A 12,902-nucleotide genomic window follows, 5' to 3' on the forward strand; every position below is an offset into this window, starting at 1 on the left:
CTACTACTACTACTACTACTACTATGATCACTATACTTTACCAACAGAGCCACATCGACCCAAATGTCTGTATGGACTATTATAGCATATTTTCCTATACAAGAACCCTTACAGTTCATCAGAAAGGATTTACAAATCCCTTGGAAACATTTCATGTATATGTCAGTGGTTTATGGATATAGAGATGTTCAAATGAAAAGGGCTACCCCACCATGTCTAGAACTATTTTCAACATTTGTAAGTACAAGACTTGCACTTCACTTCTGCTAAGCTGCAAGCTGAAACCTTATAAAAGCTACCACGAGAGTAGCGATTGATTTGGGTTGGATACGAACCGCTGAGACACAGATTTAAAAGTAAAATTCCTAGGTGACGCAAAATCGAAAACCAAAGTTGGATCCTCTCAAGACGTTAGAGTCCATCAATCGAAGATGTATGTGGGATGATGTGAGGTACACCACTACGCTATCACATTCTGGTTACAAACCAAGTCCGTTTTACAGCTGTAGCGATTGCAAGTCAGAGACAGAAAGTGGGAGGCTCTGTCAGTTTTATGCATACGTATCTCTAGGCATTTCTTGACAGTTGTGTGTGTGTGTGTGTGTGTGTGTGTGTGTGTGTGTGTGTGTGTGTGTGTGTGTGTGTGTGTGTGTGTGTGTGTCAGACGTCAAATGCTGATGCTTTGCATTTGTCTGTTTCCACCAAGGAAGGAGCTTGCTTTCATCGTATGTATTGATAAGTCTTTTTTTTTTTTTTTTTTTTTTTTTTTTTTTTTGTAACGAACTGTGGTTGAGTTGAAGTGGCATCCTCTAGAATGGCAGAGATTTGAAAGATACATCATCAACGAATCTATCGCTATTTTCAGTGTTTGAGTGTGAAGAAGACTTTCACGTTTCTTCTGTCAAGCTACGAAACTGTGATCTTAGACGATGTTAGTCAGAAATGATTTAGAAATTCCTTGGAAACGTTTGATGTCTATGTCTGTCGTTTATGTATGTTGTGATGTAGGACATTCTCAGTCCTGTATAATGAACTGTGTTCTGTGAATTGCAGCGAATGTCCTACTGTGAAAAATTATATCAAACTCCTGTATAGGATGGGTGACTGGAGTTTTGTGTATGTTCCATGCCAGTGCAGTACTGCTTTATTGATTTTACTTTACCATATGGACTTATGGGCTTTTGGATGTCGTTAAATCATCATTGGCACGTTTACATTGTGTTCTCACCTTGTGTGCATATCTCGGATTCAGTAGGAAGTACCGAGCGAGATGGCGCAGCACACTGAACTCACATTCGGTAGGACGACGGTTCAAACCCACGTCCGGCCATCCTGATTTAGGTTTTCCGTGATTTTGCTAAATCGCTTCAGGCAAACTCTGGCATGGTTATTTCGAAAGGGCACGGCAGACTTCCTTCCCCAATCCGATTGGACCGATGACCTCGCTGTTTGGTACCCTCAACCCAAATCAACCGACCAACCAGTAGGAAGCGTTTTCATCTGAATATATGTCACTCAACAAAGATGAAAAATGAGCTACCAGTTCAAAAATTGCACATTACAGTCTCTTTCAACCTATCGAGGGCTTACCCGATCTCTGTAACACTGTATCACGACAATGTATTGGATGCGAAAAAAGATATACCAGCAACGCTAGTAAGTAGGTTTCCCTTTTCTTTCAAGTACTGTCATTGCGTTGATGCACTCAACTATACGTCTACATCGCTAACTCTGACAGATTGAGAGATGTTGTCTCCACTAATTTTTGGACCTAAGGAGTCTTGGACGGCATTAAATAATTACCAAGTTCATATTGTGAGTTCCGACACGTGTTCAGAGTGGCTATCAAAAACCAGGGAACACTTTCCACTCTCGACCCTTTCTCTGACGTTTCGAGAATACTGTGTGAACTACCATTATGTTGGTCCACACAAGTAAAGGTATGCATGGCTAGCGCGAGTTGGCTGTTGAGTTCTGGAACATTTCTTATGCCCTTTCAAGAGACAGAATAACAACAAGCATTCCATAACTATTGATAGTGATAGGTGCTTGTGAGGCACTGTAATCCTTGTGTATACATTAATGGTGCTGCAGGGTGGGTTGGTCAGTGACGGTGTGATGGGGGTCTTTCAGTCTCTAATAGATCAGTCTCTAATAGATCGTAAATTAAGCACTGTGCTCGAAATGTTAGAAATATGTGGAGTGCTGTCTGATATACTTTGATGATGGATGTGTTCGAGAATTAACAATGCAACGACTTACTGCACAGTCATCTATCCACATTCGCAATGATACTTGCAAAGTGGGGGATGGGGTGGTTTAGCTATGATACTGGAATTGAGAAACATGCTGTCAAATCATTGATCGATGTCGAACTTACTGTAAAATTGGTAAAATTGTTCACACAATCAACTGTAACACTTATTATTTCAGTACATCGGGGGGTGTCTTTTCCATCCCATGCATCCACTGGTACGCTGTTGGTTACCACATAATGATTGACTGACATCTCTTGTTTGAGGTGGAGAAAGAATTTTGGTGGAGGAACATCACCTTCTTGGGACGGATAGCACCGAAACAGTGATCGTGTACATGACTGCAATATGGGGAATCAGTCCAAATGGAAAGCAGAGCCATCAGCTATTCAGTCAATGTGACAGATGAGTTTAAATGTAGTTTGGAAACCCACGCCGACGCCGTAAAACTCTTCCAGTTTCCTTATGTTGTAACTGCGTTTTATTTAAAATGATCCAGTGTGTGCGGCGTGTTATGGTAGGTGCAGTAACAACATGATTTACACCGTGCGACATCTAGTTTTCTGCGAGAGGCAATGTATCAGAGCGTGTTAATGTCAGTTTAGAACCTGACATCGACCTCGAAGTCTTGGTGGAAAAACAAAATGTATGGCTGTGTAGAAAGCGTGTTACAGCAGAAAAAAAAACAATGTTTTAACAAGCAATGACACAGAGTCACAGGGAGCGTCTATAATCTGTGGGATGCAGTCATCCTCCTACAGTAGAGGTGATGAAACCTTAAGCTGATCTCTGCAGTTGGTCAATACCTGTATATTTAATAGGATCATCACATGTACTCAAAGCTGGCAGGCACGTGGTATTTTTTTTCGATATGTGGGAGGAGAGCAATGCGGTAAAAATCTTATCGAGTCCTCTATCGGGTTAAGTTAGTGGAGCTTTTATAGTTCATAATTTTTCTCTGGTGGATGGAACAGAACAATGATGATAGAATGTTGGGGTGATAGATGTGAATGGGCCCTAAAGGATGTGGATCTGTAGTACCTGTTGTCGTTTGGAGAAAGGTCGCTTGTTTCGAGATATGAGAGTGCCAGAAATATGATTCACTAGTGACTGTAATCATTAGAGGACGTCTCCATAGGATCCAATGCAAGTATGTGGTTGAATGGAAATACTTGATTCCAAATCAGAAACATGATTTCTAGAAGATAGCGTAACTCTAGAGATCTGAAAAACTAGTGTACATTTGTTAAGACCTCAATCAGCACACCATCTACTACTGTTTGTGATCCTCCTCAATCAGTCATCGCCTATAACTCAGTGGATATATCTAAGGACCTCTGACATGATATCGAGACAGAATACGTTACAAATATTGGAGAAATATCTAGTGTCAGCGGCGTGAGGGGGATGCAAATAGCGGTTTCATACCACATTCCTTAGCTGAATCTCTTTCAAAATTCAGCGATTTTATGACGAGGTTGAGTCGTGGGCTAAGTGTAACCAGACTACTGGTCTGATAATATATACTCCTATGATCACCGTCTCGGTATTTGGCTGTAAAAACCACGTGATTCGTAGGTAATGCCATACGTGGATTTATAAAGCCGGTATAGCTTTTAACACGGTTTCTTGTGTGCACATGTAGAACCAAGACGGCTTGTGAAAGTAACAAACAGTAGTTGTTGGATCGGGTTTTTTAACATCTGGTAGTTTGAAAGACGATTAAACACCTCTTTCTAAGACAAGGTGGTGGTACTCGTAAGAAAAACTTATGAGACATGTCCACCCATAGTTGATTTTCGGTCAGTATTATTTCATATCACCAACAATCAGTTATTGATGAAGTATTATTCTTAGTAGTAGGGGGTGCGTGATAGGTTCGCCTTGAGCATCAGGCTTATAAAGTATGTGCTTGTATTCTGACATATGCAAAGGAAATGACTATGTCCATTCATAAGGAAGGTATGGATTTGACGTCGAGTACTGTGATAGCAAAGGGAAGAGTATGTAAAGTCATAAGAATGGTACAGATATTTCTATTTCCAGAACCACAGCTGTCAACAGGGCATATTTCCGATACTTTGCTCATTTACTTGTAACACCCCACCCGTCACTTAGCTGATTTTGGCGTGTGTTTACCCCAACTAATTGACTAACAGATCAACAGAGAGTGCAAAAACTGCCGCAATATCGGATAACGCAAAAAGTAATATGGCCCTGTGACTCCTGATTTAACTGCGGTGGCAGTGTTGACATTAATTTATTCAGAATTGATCACTTTCAGTTAAAAAGGGGTGCACATTGATGTTACATTCAGCTATTGAACACCAGATGCAAATGTTGAACCTAAAATTAACTAAGAAAGTGACTTGGGATTTCAACTACTTGATTGAAAACAGGTGCAGTCGATTACCACAAATTGATTTTAACTCCCGACCTTCAATCATCACATTACAAAACTCTCCTATCAGGCAGTGGTAATAAATTGCGTTTGCGTGGAGTAAAGTGCGATAACTCAAAAGTAATTCCTATCGACTGACTCAGGCATAATGCGAAGTGCGAGAAGAATTCTACAATACACGGCCCATGAAACCCTCGTGGAAACTTTGACGACGTGATCCAACAAATTAATCAGTCGCCGGAGACGGCGCGATGTCACCGATTACAGCGTGGTGGAGCGTCGTCGTTGTGCAGACGTCGGCCGACCTCGTGGTGCTGCAAGGCTGCGCACATCTATTCACTCCTAGCTATCTTGCTCAGTATATAGCTGAACCAAAACTTCCTATCTGCAAGCTCAATCGTTCCATTTGCTAGGTCCTAAACTGCAGAGATGCTCACTCTTTCCCAGGCAAGCTGAGTAAAGAATGCCACGTCCGCACTCTAGGCAAGCTGGGAACGGAAGACATCTACGGAGACTTCTCACAGTCCGCTCTTCGCCTTGGTTTCCCCTCCAGCAAAATCACTTACGCCAATTGCAGCGAGAGTCGCGTTAATTATGCGTCGCTTCCCAGCGCTGACCAATGCCTGCTCTGGAAAGTGAACAAATGCCCACAGAATTTCCCTTCCTCTCAACTTCTGCTATTTCGCTCCTCCCTGGCCACCCATCAAGGTCAGCGTCTGCACAAACACCAATTTTTCCGGAATTCTGACTCCCAGGAGAGTATTTCAAATTCCTTGGTCCTACGTTCCCATTGGAGGCCGGCGTATTTCATGCTGTCGCTCTTTGCCTGATTTACCTCAGGCTCTGTGGACCGTGAATTCACCGTGAAGTTGCTATAGTCACGAACGCGCATATTTTGACCTCTGTTGACCGCTCCACCGTAGCTTTGCGCGGCTTTTTCGCATGTTTCACAGAAAATGGGACGACGGACATTTATCAACAGGCGTAAAGTTCTCCGTCTGTTTCCCGGTACACCAACATGGAGTCAGGGTCAACCACCCACTCACTGTCACTCATCTTAAGGCGACTGGAGGCCACGCTTTCTCAAAGCTTGAGCCGCCCTAAGCTGCCTATTGTCGCTTCCCTTCGCCGTTCCCCAGCTGGCCACAGTCGACTCTAAATGCTTCCCTGGGATAAACTAGAGTCCAGCAAATCAACTTGTTTCCACAAAGTTTTCATGTCGTGTGAATTACTTTAAAACCATCACCCGACATTAATTATTCCAATACGTCCATACTATACCCTCTACAAGATGCATTGTGCCTTGTCAGTCATTTTTTGTTCAGCCCTACTGTTCGCTCAACATGAGTTAGGTGATCTTTAATGACTTCATGTAAGGGGCATAATTCTTGCCATCATACAGTCTAATGCCATTCAACTGAGACCGCGATCGTAACATTTAGTTGTAAGTACAGGAATAAAAAATATATGTGACCGATTTCGAAGGATGATGATTCTACCTGTGTGTGCTCGGCATGCAGCGCCAGTGACCTGTGCGTGAATGATTCATGTTTCCTGTTAACTGTAGGAGCTGTCCAAATGGAGAGGCCTGTTTGAGTGTAGGAATGTAGATGATATAACTGTATTGTCCTCTAGACGACCAAATAGCGAACTAATACTTAGTATGTGTTGGATAGATTCCGTGATTACGTGAAAATGTGAGAAGATTGAATATGAAGGTGTGTTTGCACTGGACCGTTATTCCCTCCCATGTAAATTGTTCGGTTGACTGCTTCTGCACATTTCGTGCCTTTATTTAGTAGTGAGAAGATAGATTGTGGTGCGTGCATCTAGCATGTGGAAGACACATTTGCCGGTTCTCTTGACATGAGAAACACCTTAGTTGACCTTGTAAATTATTGGGATGATTTGGAATCTGCTACATCACTGAAATTGGTATTTGTGAGTGGAAATATCTGTTTTCTCTATTTTTTTTCAGGTTTCTGCATAAATTTCTTCATAGGCGTGACAAGTTTCTAACTAGTCACTGGTTTACATCACGCCCCACCTAGATAAAGTTTCGGATTTGTAGAGAAATAGTATCCAGTCTATATCTTCATAATTATGTAGCGCTTGATATCGAGAAGTACCGCGAAAATGATATACTGTTATGGCAAACCATGCGAAAATACATGTGTTCTTGTAATGCCAGAGTCAGGAGATGGGTATAGAAAAGAAAGCAAGCTAGCAGTTCTGGACCAGAAACAGGAACGCGTTTGTGCTGAGTGGGAATGAGTCCGAACATGTAGAACAGTTCTGACAGTGACTTGGGTCCACTGAGGGTGCTCTGGTCACCCGTTGGGGGTGGATGACCACCGACCTCGCAGGTAAATATCTAGTGTTGCGAGGAGTGTATACAGTGCTGTCTGTCTTCGCAGTAAATGTACGAATAATGTAAAAGTGCTGATTTTGTATGGCGCAGGATACAAGTTGTATGTTTGCTACATCAATACGGTATGCAGTGATATATTGCTGGGTTGGAGATCTGTTTCGCGCTCTAATATTCAAGCTCCTGTCCTCAGTGGGAGAGCAGTGTGATTGAGTAAGAATCTTTCTGTGTTTGATGATCTGTAGGCCACTTTGCTAGGTTTAGTTGTCGGTGCAATATGGCGATCAGTGTAAAACAATTTTTTGGTGCTGAAAGTCTCATCTGCAGAAAGAAAAAAAAAACATGGACAGTGCTTCCACACTGGCGGTATCAAAAAAACATGGACGGTGCTTCCACACTGGCGGTATCAGTAATTCGGGGGGTAAATTCGATAAGAGCCAGTCATGATCTCCCATTAATTCACAAGACATCCTTGGTGCTGCGATATAGGAGTCTCTACATAGCGCTGAGAACATTTGTGTATGTTAAGAGCAGGAAGGGTAACGTGATGGATGGAGCGCCTTAGACCGCTCAACTAATCATGCGCGGCTGTGGTTTTATAGATAGTGATGATGATTAAAGTACACCAACCTGCGTCGGTGATGTCTTTACAAGCATTACATCCGCGGGTGCGGTATTCATTATCACACATAGTGCCAGATGCCTGTCCTTCATAACACTTGTTTGAGAGAATCTTGGCAGAATGCAGCACCTTCCAGAAGCACTGAGTTTAAGACTTTGTCAGATAATTTCCTAGGACTGAGGAGAATCGAGACATAGCCGGTGTGAGTGTAGGCATACCATAATTTTTTCAGGCGCTGTACAGATATGAGAGATAACTGCACTGTTTGTTTGTGTAAAATGTGTATATATTGCAGTGTAAAGTTACTGTGGCTTACATTGTGGTATGACCAGAGAAGATGAGTGTGTGTCCTATCGTGAGGGACGTATAGATTCAGCACGTCAATAACCGTGAGGGTATGAGAGAGATTTTTTTATGTGTAATATTATGTGCGCTATATATACTGAGATTCATTCCAGAACCGCAGCAGTCAAGAGGAGACATCACCTGTACATCGATCGGTGTCAGGCTGTAGCAGCAATCGTAATATTTAATTGTAGTTACACTGGTAAATATGTTTCTGGCTTCCAATGTTCTTGTGAGTCTTGTATGTATTTGATGATCTATAGACAACTTTTGTGAGCATAACTGTCAGTGCATTTTAGCGATCTGTGCAAAGTAGTTTTACCGCTGAAAGTCTCGTGTGCAGAAAAAATGGCAAACAGTGTTCCCACCAGACCCACACCACAGCTATGCATCATCGCACCAGCAACAGTAAACACATGCACACACGGCCCAGAGGATGACTTGGCACTTATTTATATAGACATGTGACGTCAGTATAACATTTTAAGAACTTTCACATGCCGTCGGCAGCGCAGTGAGAATGATGGTTCACAGTGGCTTGCTTCCGGTACTAGCTCATGGCGGAAATCGATGCGTGGGCACCCTTGGAGCATCTGCGCTTGGCAACTAGGTCTTCGCCCCCATCTGGTTGCGTCAGCAATAGTGCCTAAGTGAACACGTATTTCTAGAGGAATTTCTCAGGTGCCAAGTATGAAAGGGATGTTGCCGCCTCATGTTTGCAGGACCCAAACGGGCAGCTGTGCGTCACTTTGCGGGGGGTGCCGGTGCATCCTGACTTCTGGGAGCATGTGCAGTAGCCTTCTGTGCAGCCCCGTGGACAAGGGGTGGCAGGCAGTGCCTGCGTATGTTGTTTGTGTGTCTGTTGCATTATTTTGCGAGCAGGTCTGTAGGCTGTGCTATGCTTTATTTAGGCAGTTTAGAAATTGATTTCGTGTCTGCACATCAGTGTACTGCTTTATTTAGGAGGAGTTTGCATGTCTGCACTGAAATTATTTCGGTAATTTAGGAGTTGTTTGTGTATCTGCAGAGCGTTATTTAGGGGTAGTTTACAGGTCTGTGGGCTCTGTGGCATGACCCCAAGCATGTCAGAGCATGTGTTTTGTATAAGTATCATGAATATACTATCTCAAATCCATCCCTACATAAATTGTTCCAAAATAAATAAAGTTCACTCCTTTCTCTTTCCAGCAGCCAAGCGGAGGCTGAGTCATTTTCCCCTCCAGACAGTCATCTTGGGTTATGCCTTGGAACGGACAACGGTGCCCTCTGGTGACAATACTGTGTTCTAGATCCTTTCCTCATGGCGACCACACTGTTTCCCACCATTTTCCCACACTGTCTTGGGTTACATCACAGAACGGACGACAGCACTCTCTGGTGGCGGTACTCTGTACTGGGCTCCAGCCTCGTGGCAAACACATTCTTTCCCGCCATCTTGGATAATGGGACATCATGGCCGCTATCTTGGATTACCTCATGGAATGGACGACAGTACCCTGTGGTGGCTATATTGTGTACTCGGCCAGTTGGAGTCCGGACCTTGTGATGAACACACTGGCTGGCTGTACTGTATCAAATTGTTTAAATAAATACTGGTGGATCCAAAATAAAGACTTACGTCCAGCAGAGGCTGGGTCCTCTCCCAGCCATTTCCTAGGATGAGGTGGCAGTCAGGTGACTTAGGTTAGTGGAGGTAGCCTAACTGTCTTCTCTTTCCCGCCATTTCTTAGGTTAGTAGAGATAGCCCAAGTGACCTTTCTTTACCACCAAAATTTAAACTTCATGCCAATCCCTAGGAAAAAGTGGTGGTCAGATGATTTGTCTTAGTGGAGGTAGCCCAACTGCCCTTTCTTTCCCGCCATTTTCTTAGGTTAGTAGGGGTGAGTTGCATTGTCCTGATGGAATTTGAACTTCCTGCCATTTTCTGGGGGAGGGGGTTAGGTTAGTGGAGGTTGTTGCCCAATTGACCTATCTTCCTACCAAAATTCAAACTTCCAGGCAAAATCCGCCATCTTGGATTATGTCATCAAATGACTTCACAGCCATCGTCTTGGATGATGTCATTGCAGCCCTCTTGGATAACGGTACTTTTGGCCAGAAACAGCTTTGTCGCAATACTGATGTGACACAGAAAATATTACTTAAACAGTTCGCTTCACAAACTGAATATATATCACAAAACTACCCGGAATACACTTGCAAGGAAACCCTGTGAGAGCTGTGGTTGAGATATTTAAAAAATTTGTTGGAATATTGTTTATGGAGTATTGTATATTGTTTAAACAATTTGGGGATTGTGGGGAATATTTCACACAGTTTATAACTGAAGATGTCACAGGAACTAAATGTAACACTGCACAAAGAGAGAGAGAGCTTTACAGATGATGCAAGATTGTTTAAACAATTTGCGATGCAATTACACTTTTTATTCCGAGGAATACCGCCACACTTGAACACAGACTCTAATAAGATCGTGGCGGGTTCTGGTACACTTTTGAAACCTCCCAGTCTTCATTCAGCCTCCCTCCCTGCGACGCTTCGCGCGCTTTTGTGGGAAATACCACAGCCTTCCCTTGTCTTTGAGCATAAGCTGCTTCAGGAGTTATTAAATCCAACTTAATGTGTCTTAAAAACACTTTCAGAAACATCACAGTACAGTAGTTTGCTTCAAGACGTGTCATAAATAAATCGGTAAACAGTTATTCAGGATGAATTTCACAAATTGAATATGCACTTGCACAGTAGGAAATATTAATCAAAACTACAAATCGACACTACTTTGGAGTATTTGCGTGCATAAACAAATTAGGTGAAGTGTTTGACGCCTCAATACATATGCAAATGTTGCTTTAAACAATTTTACTCAAATACACTCACACACAAAACGCTGCACCGTCTTCCCAGGTGTATGTGGAACAGAAGTACATCGAGTAAAAATAAATGAATGCAAATACATTTGAAAATACATCGTACGGGGATGCCGTTTATAAATTGACACTAAAATAAATGAGCGCAAATACACCATGCCAAAACTCTAAAGAGGATCCTACGTCATGTGAAAATATTGTTCAATACACTAATACAGTAGTTTGTTACACGAGGCACTGTCGTAACCCTGCACCCGCGAAGCGGCGCGTCCGACAGCGACCGCAGCTCGCCGACCAGAAGCAGGCTCTCCGGCTGGATCGACGAGCGCATCTAGCGCAGTGAGCTGTAACGTCACGGGTCATACCACCCTGGGATTTAGAGTCTCATTGGCTCCCGAAAATACTGTTCAGGATTTTCCATCAACCGCCCTTCCTGATTCATTCCAGCCAAATCAATGTGGCTATATAAACCTTAATCCCATAAGGATTCAGGACATACCAAAATTTGAGGCACAAAATCCTGGAATATCAGTTCACGTTTTTGGCCTGAATAAGCAGAAAAGCAAGCCAGATGAAGCTGATGATGATGATGACAATCAGCAACTGAAGCAGGACAAGCATACTGTAATTGGACCACTTCATTATTCGAAATGCGCAGGTGAACGTTATCTTCATGTAAACATGCTGCTCTTCTCTGAAGGTGATAATCAGCATTACGTATTGATCAAAGACATATTCTGCCTCCTTCCAACTGAGTAAACATGTACATAAATAGCACGTTTGCTTCAGGTGTCTAAATACTTTTTCAGAAAAAAACTATTTAAAAACGCATCTGAAGGACTGTGAATCCAAGGAACCAGAAGAAAAAAAAGTTCATTAAAAGAGTTAAAAAAGTCCATTTGTTGTGTACACTAGCTTCGAACGTCTCCTTGCCCCTATTACCCATTGTGAAGAGAACCACTTAGCCTCACATACCACCTTCACGCAAAAACATGTACCATATGTGGGAGCATACCAACTTGCATGCTCATATAATTCAAGTCTTAGCTACTATTAATCTTATGTCAGGTATAATCCTGCGAATTGGTTGCTCACTGAGCTTGGAAAACTGTCATGGAATGTTGATAGGCTTTACAGCACCAACATCCCCATGACCGAATCAGAGGAGGATAAAAAATTGTACAGTGATGCACTTAACTGTCATACTTGTGCCCTGCTGTTAGATTGAAAAGTTGAAACTCCTTGTAGAGATCATTGTCATCTTCAGGCGAAATTCTGTGTTGCAGCTCAAATAGCATACAATTTGAAGTATAAGTTACCACGTCACATACCCGTTTCCTTCTATAATTTAAGCGGGTATGATGCTCAGCATTTGGCTAATTTCGCTATGAAGAAAGATCAGGTCAGTGTCTTGTCTGAGAGTGGAGAAAGCTATATTTCTTTCTCGAAATAAGTGACACCAAAAATTACGCTCTGCTTCCTTGACTTCACTCCAGAAATTTGTTGACACTCTACCTCAGGAGGATATGCACATCACCCGATCTGCATACCTGATGACGAAAAGTTTCAATTTGTGACTAGGGAAGGTGCTTCCCTTATGAGAGTCTGGATAGTAACGCGAAACTCAATGAAACCAGACTACCCGACATATCTACATTTACCAGCACTCTCACAGGTGATGCCATAACTAGTGCAGGTTATGAGCACGCAGTGAATGTCTGGCAGGAATTAAACATTCCCAATTTGGGTGAACACACAAGACAATACATGGGCACTGAAGTGTGCTTGCAAGTGGATTCTTTAGAAAAGTTCCATAGTGTATGCTTGGCCACATCCTCCCTGGACCCTACCTTTTATTACATAGCAATGCTCAAGAAAACAAGGCGCAGCATTAAACTTTTGACCAATGCAGATATGATTCTTTCTTTGAGTGCAGGATTCATGGGGATTTCATCAGTGTTTCCATAGACACACCAAGGCAAATAACCCATATATGGGTACACTGTTCAATGCCCCCCTCGATTCAAGTTATATTCTATATTTG

The sequence above is a fragment of the Schistocerca piceifrons genome, chromosome X (assembly GCF_021461385.2).
Source record: "Schistocerca piceifrons isolate TAMUIC-IGC-003096 chromosome X, iqSchPice1.1, whole genome shotgun sequence".
Classification (NCBI taxonomy): Eukaryota; Metazoa; Arthropoda; class Insecta; order Orthoptera; family Acrididae; genus Schistocerca; species Schistocerca piceifrons.